Consider the following 13,870-nt stretch of genomic DNA (forward strand, 5'->3'; position numbering starts at 1 on the left):
AATAAATACTCGTAATCCATACTAATATACAAGATATATAACTAAGAAATCAACGACAGTCGGATGGATAACCACTACCCTAAGCCCACAATCAAACAAGAACAGGAAATAAGGCGAGCTATCGGTCCTAAGTCCTTCAAGTGTTACTTATATAAATATATCAGTGTGGTTACATTTTATAAGAAGATTTGTTAAATAAAAGTATTGTCCAAAAGAAACATTAAAAAAAAAACTTGTTTGTTTATCCAAAATAGTTTTGAAAACAATTAATTTATTTATAAGGCATAGTGATAAATCACATGTGATTTGAACTACGGGTAGTGAATCACATGTGATTAATTTCCGTAACATGAATAATTGTCTTGTATAACTTTCCATAAACATGTATAATCAACTTGTATCCCCCCTTAAAACATATAAAAGATTTTAAAGGTTCATTAAAGGGGTATGAACTCACCTAAAATCGCGTAAATCAGGTGAATCGGGTAAATCGGGTAAAAGTGTCGGTTGAGCGTTTTGTACCAAATAATGACTTGTGCACCTTTTAGGACCCTAGTGTCATATGAAATATGTATTTTACAATAAATTAATCATTTTATGCTTTCCATTTAAGTATTTAGGCATTCTAGCATCAATTCGGGGTTTTAGGGCCTAGAAGGGGTTCCCGGGAGTGGTACAAGGCCAATAGAGGTTTACGGGGGAGTCCATGAGTTCACTCCCTTGGATTTTACGGCCCAAAGGCCACTCCTTGGGAGTTTACAGCTGTAAGCCCCCTAGGCTTGGCCGTAAACTCAAGTGGTCCTCCAAAATTGCAAGTTAAGGCCTTTAATCACATCCCTAATTTCTTAGCAAGTGTCTTGGACTAATTTGGAGGGTTTAAACCCTAATTTTGGGGCATTTTGGGGAGTTTATAGTCCAGGCTTGTGCTTGGGCCGTAAACTCCATTTTGTTCTTCAAAATGACATGTTAAATGGTCCAAAACACTCTCCTACATCTTAGATAAATTTATGAAGGCCTTACGTGGAGTTTTAGGGGCATTTTGGAATATTTCTTAGGTGTTTACGGCCCAAGCTTAGGCTTGGCTGTAAACTCCTCTTTTTGACCCCAAATGGTGTGTTTTAATGGCCTTAAACATTTCTAAAGGTCATAGCAAATTTACCCCATGCCCTAGATGAGTTTTTGGGACTTAAATCCAAGGTTTTTGGGTGTTTACGGCCTAAGCATAAGCTTGGGCCGTAAACTCCTTTTTTGGCCTCAAATTATTATGTTTTAATGTCCAAACTCCCCTAGGTAAATCCCTTAATTAGTATATAAGCTTAAAGGAAGGAAAAATGAGGCTTTTGGCAAGATTTTATGTGTTTACGGCCTAAGGGGCTTCCTAGGCCGTAAACTCCATTTTGTCCCCTAAATCTTATGATTTTTAGCCTCAAAATGTTATGAACTATGATTTGGACAAGATAGGGAAGAAACCCTTACGTTTGGAAGCCGGAATTCGCGGTTTTGGAGTCGGGTTAGGATCTAGAGAGAGAAAGTAGTGAGAGAGAGTGAATGAGTGGTAAAAGGCTTAAAAGTGGTGTTCATTTGCTTATATATGTCTCGGGTATTGCACCCAGTACACGGCTACCCAATGCTAAAGTTTAACGGGGTTAAAACTTTTTACCCGGGTGAAGTGGTTGAAAAGTAATATAACTCTATTTAGTTAAACGAGGTTAATATTTACAAGTTATAATTACTTATGATAATATCGGGACATATATATAAATAACTAGATATTTGTTTATTGACGACTTCAAACATTACAGAAAATAACATATAGTGACGCATTCCGTTAGTGAAGATGGGATTTGTAACGACAATATATTTGGGGTTGTCACAGTTTTGATAAAACTTTATCAAAATCATACACCTTCCCTTAGATAGCACACTTGTGTGTCTACACAATTATGAGGAGGGATGTCGTAATCATAATGGTTAGACCTTTTTGCCACTTCTCACAAGTCCAGGTTAGTGTGCCGGTAAACCACACACGCTCCACTAACAACTTTGAGAATGCAAATATCACAATTGCTATCTAGCTAAAATCTACTTAGTGAAAGTGTTTCCTCACCATCATTTTCATGAATCAGAGAGAAGCCTTATGACACTTAGATTTAATGGTGTATGTGTTCTTATCCATGTGAATTATCAAAACCGTAGTCAAAAGACAAGGATAATGACAAATCAAAACTCATATGGACTGAACTTAATCTTAATTTCTTGTCACCTGGCAGCTCAAGGGCCTGCCATTGCTTCCAAGTTGTTGTGCAACCAATTGAGAACTCTAAGAACTCATATGCAAAGCCAACTTTAATTGGAATGGGCACAAAATATGTCAACACGATAGGTTATAAACCTTAAGTCGTGTGCTAGTGAAGAACTTTAGGTTTTATTCTTGATTAGTTCTTGAGACTTTCAAGACCTTTAAGACTTCCACTGTCCTCTTGACCTATAAGACTCCCTTGTCAAACATCCAAGAGATAGTGTGGATTCTAATCAAGACAAACACTTCACACAGTTAGCCATAGTTGGTCTTTGTTTTATCCTTACTAATTTCAAATGTACAAGACTAGAAAACTTTTACTCTTACATTTGACAAGTGTTTTAAACCTTCTTTAAGACATGTCACTCAAGTTACAATTTTTAGAGTATAACTCCTAGACTTGTATTGGAACGAAGTATGACTCATCTTCTTGATTTAACCACTTCAACAATTCATCACTCCTCTTCTTAACTATCAGAATGCACTTAGAGGATGAATTGTGATAAGGTCTCTAAATCATTAAGATGATCATAAAACTGATACTAAAGTACTCTCCCATCTTTTCATATTTGAGAAACTTTTATCTTTCTGCCTAAGTTGATTCTTCTTATTCGCTCTGCCATACGTTGGAACCTCTTTCCAATGTCCCAGAATTACACTTAAGCTTGTAAGTATAACCATATTTACTGAGCTATAGTAAATTATGACGAATAGTCTTATCGATCTTTTGTGGTAGACTTGACCAGTGCACAAGAATGTGTACTTGATCCCTTAGTCCTTTACTTGACTCACACATCCATGTGAACAAGTAATTAGTCTTAATTTTTCCAATACTTGAAAGTTTTCATTCATCATGCTATACAACTTGCATGATTCCAAGTCCCGGTCCAATTGAAACTTGGGTGATGAGAATCTTTCCTTATTTGGTAAATTTAGACATTACCACAAATGAAAGAATCAATTTCATATTTCCACTCTTGCTATTAATGGAATCATATAAGCAACAATTTTTCCTCAAATGCCATTGTAAGGATATTTTAAAATAAATAAAATCATCATTTTTCCTTTTATTTTAAAATTTTAGCGGAAAAAATTATCCTTACAATCCATATGAAAAACTTGTTGTTATATATTCCTAAGCAACATCTCATAACTCCTAAGAAGTAGCTCAAGAATCTGATCTTCAAACTACGCGATAGAAATCCATCTACGCGATTAGATTCATCATATTCTTTCTTTAAGTTTCTTCACTTTTCTTTGATTCTTAAAACATCACCATGTGACCTAGTCACATCATGTATCAAGAATCTCAGAATAGAAACTTAGCAGAGTTAGATAGTGGGCTTTACGTGAAGTAGAGTCAAACTTATTGACTTTAACATCCTTAGGTAAATTTGGCAGCTTCGCAACTAATGACCCTTCCTTTGGCAATATAAACATATGGACCCTTTGATAATGGTACACGGGACTATCACAAACTTAGCTTTTCTCTTTACCATTTGGTCAACTGAGTTGACTATGGCCGATCCCTTTCCACTGGGAAGAGAGAGCTTTACTAGATATCCAATGTCATCATTGTTAATGTCCATAAAGTTTTAAGAAGTTGATCTTAGCAAATAGATAAGATCATTAAGGGTCTTGTCATAGTCTGTTTCATAGGTGTTCCAAAAGAACTCACTATGTGACTTAGAAAGTAGTTGAACCACCAACTTTCTCAAGACTTTGACACCCTTCTCTCCCGGCTTGTCAATATGTGACTACATCTCCAAGATGTGATCACACCTAGACCTTGCCTTGCCAATAGGGCTTGAGTGACTTTGAACTTGTGGGTTAGGGAGAATAATTTGAGGAGGTGAAAGAAGTATGATTTCCAAGGTACATCATCTTCATTTAGGAAAGCTTGTTTCAAGAGATTTGGGAAGATCATAAATGTCTAAACCAGACATGTTTTGGGAGATATTCAAGATAGTTGATCTAAAGTCCTTAATATGACACCCAATCTGAAATATTAAGGCCAGGACCCAACAAACTATTTTATAACTTAGAAGAGGGATGTCGTAATCCAAGCTATAAAATATTTGAAGGTAGGTGAATGACGATTCACCAATTTCCACCATGAAAAATGAAATAATAATTAGATTTTAATTGGTTTTGAAACTCCTAGACCTTTGAGATTCATTGAACTGTTCAATGGCATGTTTCAATCTCGAGTGTGCCCTTCAGGTTTTGTGACTGGGATGCCGAGGATCACAAAACAAAGTGTGAAGTAACCATGCAAATTACTTGGTACCCTTAAGTGTTTACCCCTCAATCGATGTGCCGGTTAACCACACACGCTCCATCGATACTATGATAAACATTAAGTTACCCTTTTCCTACCTTGTTAAATACAAGTTAATGTGTCGGTTAACCACACACGCTCCACTAACCGACTTAAACAAAGTGCAAAGTGTAATTTCATGGATTAGCACCTTATTCACATTTTCCTAAGTAACTAAGATTGGGTATTATTAAGAGTTTAGTTACTTAGTATTTATCATTAATACTTTTAATGAAGGGAGAATTATAGTCCTGTCAAACCCGTTCGGCTAACGACCCTCCACCAGTCAAGCAAGCAGTGGATGAGAGTGGACACCCATTAAGTTGTCATTTTATAGGCGACAACCTTATACCCACCTTATAGACCGGCTTCGTGAATGAGGCGTACTATCGGTAAGACTGACTTTACTCTTATGCACATATATATATATATATATATATATATATATATATATATATATATATATATATATATATATATATATATATATATATATATATTATTAACTTATAATATTATAAAGTATAAGGGTTGAATTTTAACTCTTAAAATTCTAAGGGCTAACTTGGAATTAAAGTATTCATAGGAGAAAACTTTACAAATTCCAAAACTTGAGGGCAAGTTTTGAAACTATTCAAAACTAATTAATTCCATAACTTATTTGTTTAAAGTAGTTTTAATCTAAAAACTCTTCAAGTTCCAAAACTAGAGGACAAGTTATGGAAGACTTTAAACTAATAAAATAATTAACTTTTCTTTATTTTATAACTTATGGAATTAATTAAGGTTACACTATTTTTTATTTATTTATTATTTAATGAAGAGACTCTTGGTCCTCCATAACTTGACGACAAGTTATGGAGTCATAAAACCATTTAATTAGAATGAGACTCTTCATTTTTGTAACCTTTGCCACTTTTATGAGTTTTATGAAACTTAAATGTGACTTTTCATATAACTTGAGGACAAGTTACAAAAACACATTTTAGAATCAACTCTTAGATTAATTTGGATTGAAAACAACTATTTCACTCAACTTTTCTATTAATCTAAGCAACTCATAAGAACAAGATAATTCAAATCAAACTTTTTCATGTAATTAGTCTAAACCTTAAACTAATACAAAACATGAATCTATTGACAATTATCTTTGAAATTGGATTAACATGAACATTACCACGTCAAAAACTAGTTTATAAGTCCAAAAACATCTTAGGGTAATGTTCCTAGTCCAATTCCAGCCAAAAAAGTCGAATTTATGCTGTCTGGGGGTCCAACTCATCGAGTGCACGAACCAAATCGACGAGTTGGATGCATTTTGCCTTGGACTCGGCGAGTCTGCTGGGCAGAAAACATCAAAACTCGATTTTTTAGCTCCATTTGCAAGGATAACAAGAAAACAAGCCTAGGCTCTGATACCACTGTTGGGTTTTGAGCATTCTAACACTCCTAAGTGTACATGCAACCCTAAATACCTTGGATCTATGTTTTCTCTATTATACATGCAAATATGAACATCCAAGGCATTATCCTAATCTAGCATACAAAACAATGACTATAGCAAGATAGATTACATACCTCATTGATGTAGAAAGTCTTCATGAAGCTTGAGTGCCTAGTGCCCCAAGTGTGACACCTCAACTGGTTCACACAACACCAAATACACTTGGAATAACTTGAGAGAATTCTACACTCATGAAAATCGGCTAGCCCTTTCTTACTCTCTCTAGTGGCCGATTTTGGTCAAGAATAAGATGCTTATATAGTTATGGTTACACCATGTAAACCCTAATTGACATGGCCTTTCATTTCCATGATCCATGGGTACAAAAACACCATGGAGCATCCATGGAGCATCATATGAGTTTTAGCCCAACTAGATAATCCATGGAGCATTAGCCCACTATATAAGTATGGATGATTTGTACAATCAACCCATATATTTAATTAGTCTTCTTTTGATCAATTAATTAATCCTAGATTAATTCTTGATCAATACTAATTAAATAATCTTATTGTTCTTATTATTAATATACTAGAACTTATAATATATTAATAACCATAAGTGTCTTATTTCTCTCATTATAGTCTATGCAAGTGCATGATGCCATGCAATCCAAATGGACCATGCCGAGTCGGGTCAAGTCTTACCAATTATAGTTATGGACTTAGACATTAATCCAACAACCTTTACATGGTCTTATTCAAAGGCCCAACCATTTAGTCCAGTCCATACACTTGGCATTTCAATAGCCCAATGTCTCATAATCATCTAGGCCCAAATTATGGCCCAATTATCCAAATTGGGCCCTAACCCTCATATGGGCATTACCCTAAAGCCCATATAATTATTATAGTCCATTGATTGTCCTTAGATGGCCCATTATTGGCCCAAACACCAAACCCAATAGAAAGGCCCAACACAAAGCCCAAGTGAAACTAGGGTTTAATATAAAATGATAATTAGGGTTAGGTGTTTCTCACTTAACCCATTAAGGACTTAATCCATTAAGTTCATTACTCTACTAGGTATATCATATGGTGAAGTCAGGCTAATACACGATTCCATTTAAATGGCCCAAATGCAGGTCCCAATAGGTCCAAGACCATAAATCCAATATTAGGGTTTTCTAAACCCTAATTAGGGTTTCCAACCCCATCTTAGCCCAATAGCTAGGTCTTTTGATCAATTAAGGTTCATTAGGCCCATTAGGGTTTCACTAGGCCTATTAGTCACATGTTTGGGATTTTAGGTCAATTAGAGCTTTATTAGGCCTATTAGGGTTTATTAGGCCCATTAGGGTTTTAGTCCCTTTGTCCAAACATCCAAACGAGTCACAATCCAAACAAGACACACTGCGACCCGACACGGCGGCCGGTGGCGGCAGGCACCACCCAACGGTGGTGGTTAGGGTTTCTTTCTCATTATTCCATTTTTTTTACAATTTACAATGCATATTTACAAAATAAAGACACACTAAAAAATAAACACACACACAACCACCTAGTGGTGGCGGCGACTTTTCTGAGAACTCCGACTAAACAAAACACCCAAACACAGATACTACTGGTGCAGATACAACCACACACACCTAAACACGAAGTGAAACATGTACATAGCCACCTTCCACGGTGGCTAGTGGCACCGGAAAGAGGTAGCAGACGGTGGCCAAAGACCATTCCTGGCTGTAACAGCAGCAACAGAAGTCTAGAGTTCGGCGACACCATTGTCTTCGTCCGAGACGGCAGTGACGACTCCAACAGGGAATAATATGTGAAGAGGGTGGGCAATGGCACTAAGAGGCGGCCATAGAACCCTAACAGTCGACGGATCCATCTTCATCAGGCATGGTGCAACGGCAAAAGGAACATAGGGATTGGATGGTTGAAGGCGCCCATTGACGGCGGTGCCATAGGCCGAAATTAGTTGTCGTTTGGCAGCCACATTTACACCTGCAACTGACGACATCAACATGAATGACGGTTACCAGAAGCAAAGCGACAGCGGGGTCGTGCTCTTTATCGGCGACGGGAACAACTACGGGCTGGATGGCTCTCATCGGCGGTTATGCAGGGATGGCAGCCGGAGGGACAAGGTGGAGAGGTGGCGCCGGTGAAGGAGGCATAAAGATGCATGGAGATGGCGGTTGCAACTTCCTTTTAGGGTTAGGGTTCCTTAGGTCTCTATACCTGATGCCCTACTAAAGTCATTGCCTTTATGGCAGAAATGGTCCCTCACTATACAATTATTTTCAACTATGATCCAAATTTACCATTTGAACCCTACCTCGTGAATCCTTTACAACTGAAGTCTGAATTTTACCTTTTTAACCCCAGCCAACCAAAAACCCTTCAACTTAAGTCCTCATAATTACCATGCAGCTCCTCCTCTACAATTATTTTCAAATGAGGTCCATAATTAATTCTTTAGCCCATGTTTTTCATAAATCCTTCCATATTAGGTCTAATACTTACCAAACATCCCCATGTCTTCTAAAATCATTACAAAATAAGTCTCGAATTTATACTTTGACCCTTGAGTAATCCAACTTATGGCATTTTACTTCCTAAAACCAACACCTTGTTATATAATTATAAATTTTAGGGCTACTATTCATTCATTAATTCGTTTATTTATTTATTAAATACATGGGGTGTTACAAGAGAGTATCGTAATACTGCAGGGGAGCTGTAGCATACATGAGTCAGAGAGTCAGAGAGAGAGAGAGAGAGAGTATCCTAAGACTGTGGAGAGTCGTAGCATTATTCATGTGTCAAATAGAGAGAGTATCACAAGACTGCAAATGCTGTAGTATTCATGAGGCAGTGAGAGAGTGTCATAATACTACGGGGAGCTGTAGCACTTGATAGTCAGTGAGAGAGTGCCATAAACCTGTGGGGAGCCATAGCCCTTACTAGTCAGGGTGTGACGCAGATGGGTTCTTAGGTCTGGGTAGCCTTGCCAAATGAGTTTGTGGGAACCTGGTGGCCAAACCAGGAGCGAGACTGGGGTCTTAGTGTGTTAGTGTGACAACCCCATATTTTTCTAAATCAATGTAACACTCAAAAGTCAAATACAACGAACTATTTGGAATCAACGGAATTAACCTCAAATATAAAATGTTCAAAAATCTAAATTTGGGATGCATCAAATGTTAGATATCGTGCCAAGGTTTCCAAAAACATAAAGAACATTCAAAAACCAAGTTATAATGAAAACATTATGACCACTCAAATATTCACGACACACCCTGTAAAACCATATTTATACGTAAAAAGTGAAATTCCAATAAAATGCATTTTAGCCTTATTTATCTAAACAAAAGTCGTAGATTACGTTAAACCATGAACGTGCATAGAAAGATCACCCAAATTGGACCTCGTATGAAGAAGTTACGAATTTTCTAAGTTTCGTAACAACAGTGGAGAGTTAAAAACTTGAATTAAAGATCGAATAGTTTTTAGCTAACGCAACCTAAACGAGAATTGAAGGTCTCCACAATAGTAGTAAGATGGTGAAAAGACAAACGAAATCAGGCGTCGGATAAAGAAGTTATGAATTTTTAACGGACTTTAGCAGTCCCGGCCTACTAAAAACATAATATTAAAAATAAAGTCAAAACTAGCCGACGGAGTCTAAATGAAAGTTGTAGAGCATAGTCTCACCTACTCGTGGATAGAAAGAACGCGAAAACGGATCCCGTACGCAAAAGTTACGGAATTTAGAAGATTGAAGCCCAAATTACGCCCAACATAATTTAAGAGTACGCCCAGCGTACTTAGGTGCAGTGTCGAGTCCCATTGGCTAGCAGGCTCTACGCTTAGCTAGACTCGAGTTGTAAGCTATGACGCATATTTACATCCAGCGTAACCGAAGTATGCCCAACGTACTCCGATAGTACGCCCAACGTACTCCCACTTTCAACCCTATAAATAGAGGGCACGAGCTCCGGGTTTTGGCACACTTTTCCCAAACTCTCTCTCACTTTCACTCACTTGTGAGCTCCAGAGGCCATCCCGACACCCTCGGTTCCATACCCGAGCCCCCGATGAAGGTTCTTGATATGTGCATAATTAGTTAATTATTTAACATATATTCTTGGTTATTTTTGGTTAGTTATGAGAATAATATGGACAAAAGGTACTTAAAATGCTTTGAATTGTGTTTTCAGTCCAAAAGATATGTTTGGAGGCAAAAAGTAGAAAAGGGAAAGCAAGTGAAGGTTAAAGAATGGAAAGAGAGACTTACTCGGCGAGTAGGTCGGCATTACTCGGCGAGTACGCGATGAGATGCCAGGAGATATGTACGATTGCTGATCTAGAGACGGATAAGTATTGACCTACTCGGCGAGTTGATTCTGCTACTCGCCGAGTACCCTCTGTTTTGGGATATCTTTAAAAGACGAATCCTTATCACATGGGACAGAACCCCTGGCGAATTTTGAAGGATTAGCTGCGACTAAAAGGTTCAGAAGGCGCTGGAGAACCCTAAGCTTCAAGAGTTGGAAGAATTCAAGTAATTAGGTTGATTCTACCACTTAGACTTAGGAATTAAACATGTTTGCTTCCATAAACTTTGTTTTTATGCTTGTTTCTACTGCAACTATGAGCTAAACCCGTTTTTGTTTCTGTTTGGGGAATACCAAAGAACTCCTATGGTTTAATTATTGAATTTTGTTTAATTGTCTATTGGTGATTTATTAAATTAAGTTTGTTAAAGAACCTTATGTGTTAATCACTACTATTTTCTGTTAATTGGAAGGCAATTAGGTTGCATGAACATCACTTAATTGTTGACCTCATATGTCTATGTGAATGCTAAAACATATGCTTGGAAGTAATGAGTATGAAACTAAGATTAATAAGAAAATAGGAAGATTAATGTGTGACCTTGTTGAGAAACCATCAACAAGAGATTAATTGAATTAATAACTTAATTGACCACTACAAATCTTATTTAATCCAAATAATTAATCTAGGGAATTAATTAGTTTAAACACTTGACCAACGCTTAAATTAGTTAATTGTCTAAGGGTTAGGAGTAATGAACATGAACCTAACTACTATCATTGGTAACCAATAGCGATTAATCTACCTTAACTTAAATAACCATAGGAGTGAATTGGTTTAACCTAAATAGAAACATCTTTATCAAATTTGGTGAATAGTTGTTGCTTTAGTTAATTAGTTAAATTTAGTTTGTTTAAGTTTCTAGTCTTGCAAAACTAGAGAAAAACCATTTACTTTTATTATTTGTTTTAGTTAAAATTAGCTATTAGTTTAATTTCCGTTCCCTGAGTTCGATACCTTACTTATCAATCTATACCACTTATAGACAGGTTCACTGCCTTTGTGTGCTCAAATTATTAATAAAAAGTAGGGATAAAACTAGTTGAATTCACACACATCAAGTTTTTGGCGTCGTTGCCGGGGAACGGTTCTAAATAATTAAGCTAATTCCTAATTTTTTTCGATCCTTTGTGTGAGTTTACTTGCATAAAGTTCATTTATTGCAATTTAGTAACTAGTAATTAGGTTTTAGTATCTGTTTTAGTTAGGTTAAAAACTTAGAATTTTTTTTGAAAATTCACTGATACTCGCCGAGTGCACTCGCACCTACTCGGCGAGTAACAGCTTATTTAGAATTTTTTTTTCTTTTATTTGTTTACAATCTTTTTGTTCTTTTTACGCTTTTATTTGATTAATTTCAGGACTTTCATGACCAGAGGAGCAAACACACCACTGGTACCCCCGTTTGAAGACCCCGAATCCGAATTGAAAAGAAACAAAGGGAAGGACGTGGAGAGTTCAAGCACACCAAAGAAATCACCATTGTCTAACTTGAAGACTGTTTTCGGGAAAAAGAAGAGCAGCAAATCAGGAGCTTCAAGCGCTTCCTTAATAATTGAAGAGCCAATTCAAGAAGAGATTAGATACGAAACCGAGGAAGAAGACGAGGCAACTTACGAACAAGACACCGAATCGGAGGAAGAGTTAGCATTCACTATGGCTAACATTGATGAAATTCCCATGGGAGAATGGAAGAAGAGGATGCGCGACGACCATGGCCCGGGACTTGTGCAACCCGCAATTCCCGCAACTGCCACCTTTGAGCTAAAAGGTCATATCCTAGCTTCACTCAAGGAAATACCTTTCTACGGGAAAGATCATGAAGATGCCTACAAACATTTGGATGAAGTAAATGATGTTGCTGATTACTTCAACATTCCAAATGTCACCCGCGAAACTCAGCTGCTTCGGATGCTTCCGGTAACCTTCAAGGGTGCTGCTAAAGATTGGCTCAAATCACTTCCTCCCGGGTCAGTCACTACTTGGGCCAGAATGAAGGAAGAGTTTATTGATCACTTTTGCCCACCATCCAAGATAGCCAAGCTCAAGAAGGCCATTGCAAATTTTGAACAACAAGCTGGAGAGTCGTTATATGAGGCATGGGAGAGGTACAAAAGTCTGCTACGAAATTGCCCACACCATGATCTAAATAGCCAACAAGAAGTTTCCATCTTTTATGATGGAGTCAATGTCATGACCCGGCAGCTGCTAGACTCACAAGGCCCACTTACAAAGAAGCCACCCACGGTGATCAAAGAACTAATTGAAGAATTCTCTAAACACTCTAGAGAATACCACAACCCTAGGAATGATGTCACGAGGGGAGCCACATACGCTGCTACTGAAGATTTATCCGTGGTTATGGCCATGTTAAAAACCATGGATAGAAGAATGGACAAAATGGATCAAACTATCCATGCCGTACGGGTGGGTTGCGAGAATTGCAATGGACCTCACCTCACTAGGGATTGTGATTTGGATGAGCACGGCAACAAAAAGGCACAAGTATGCTATTCGAGCGGTGACCGGTATGATGAAGACTGGCGAAAACAAAAGAAGGAGTGGCTGCCTTACGAAGAGTACAAGAAGGCCAAGGAGGAGAAGTATAGACAAAAAGGGAGAGGCTTTTACCAAAAGGAGGAGCCGGTGCAAGAGAAGAAGCCAAGCTTGGAAGATATGCTAACTAAATTTGTGGCTGCTTCCGAGAAAAGACACAGTGACCACGATGCTGCTATCCAAGAAACAAGAACAATGCTCAGGAACCAGCAAGCATCCATCCATAATATAGAAACTCAGCTTGGGCAACTCGCTCAACAACTAAACCAAAGGTCACCGGGAGAGCTTCCTAGCAAAACCGAGAACAACCCACGAGGCGCGCAAGTGAATATTGTTACCACAAGAAGTGGGAAGATTATTACTCCCTTGGCCCCCATTCAAACTGAAGCGAACAAGGACTCACAGAAGGAAGAAACGGAAGTACAAGTTGAAAACCAACATTCACAATCTGAGAGCCCTACTCGCCGAGTAGGACCGATGGACTCGGCGAGTACATCTGAAAAAACTAATGATCAGCCACCCTTGAAACCATACCAGCCTCCAATGCCATACCCAGCCCGAGCCAAGAAGGAGAAGCAGGAAGAGGAATATCAGAAGTTCCTTGATCATATCAAAACTCTTCAAATAAACATTCCTTTCATTGAAGCCGTTATGCAAATGCCCAAGTATGCAAAATTCCTTAAGGAACTCCTTACTAATAGAAGAAAGATGGAAGAGGTGCAGAAAGTAGTATTGAATGAGAATTGCTCCGCCGCCATGCTAAACAAATTACCAAAGAAGAAGGGTGATCCGGGGAGCTTAACTCTACCTTGCCAATTTGGAAACTTGGCAGCAATTCATGCTTT

General features: G+C 37.9%; 1 non-coding gene across 1 annotated transcript; it reads right to left on the reverse strand.

Annotated features, from left to right (window-relative positions):
* Positions 1 to 12,509: 12,509 nt before the first annotated feature.
* Positions 12,510 to 12,616, reverse strand: LOC145033160 (small nucleolar RNA R71). Its single transcript, XR_013677398.1, has one exon. It is a non-coding gene; the product is annotated as a small nucleolar RNA R71 (small nucleolar RNA).
* Between the last annotated feature and the right edge of the window lie 1,254 nt (positions 12,617 to 13,870).

Source organism: Lactuca saligna, chromosome 2, assembly GCF_052625555.1.
Source record: "Lactuca saligna cultivar CGN05327 chromosome 2, ASM5262555v1, whole genome shotgun sequence".
In the NCBI taxonomy this organism is placed as follows: domain Eukaryota; kingdom Viridiplantae; phylum Streptophyta; class Magnoliopsida; order Asterales; family Asteraceae; genus Lactuca; species Lactuca saligna.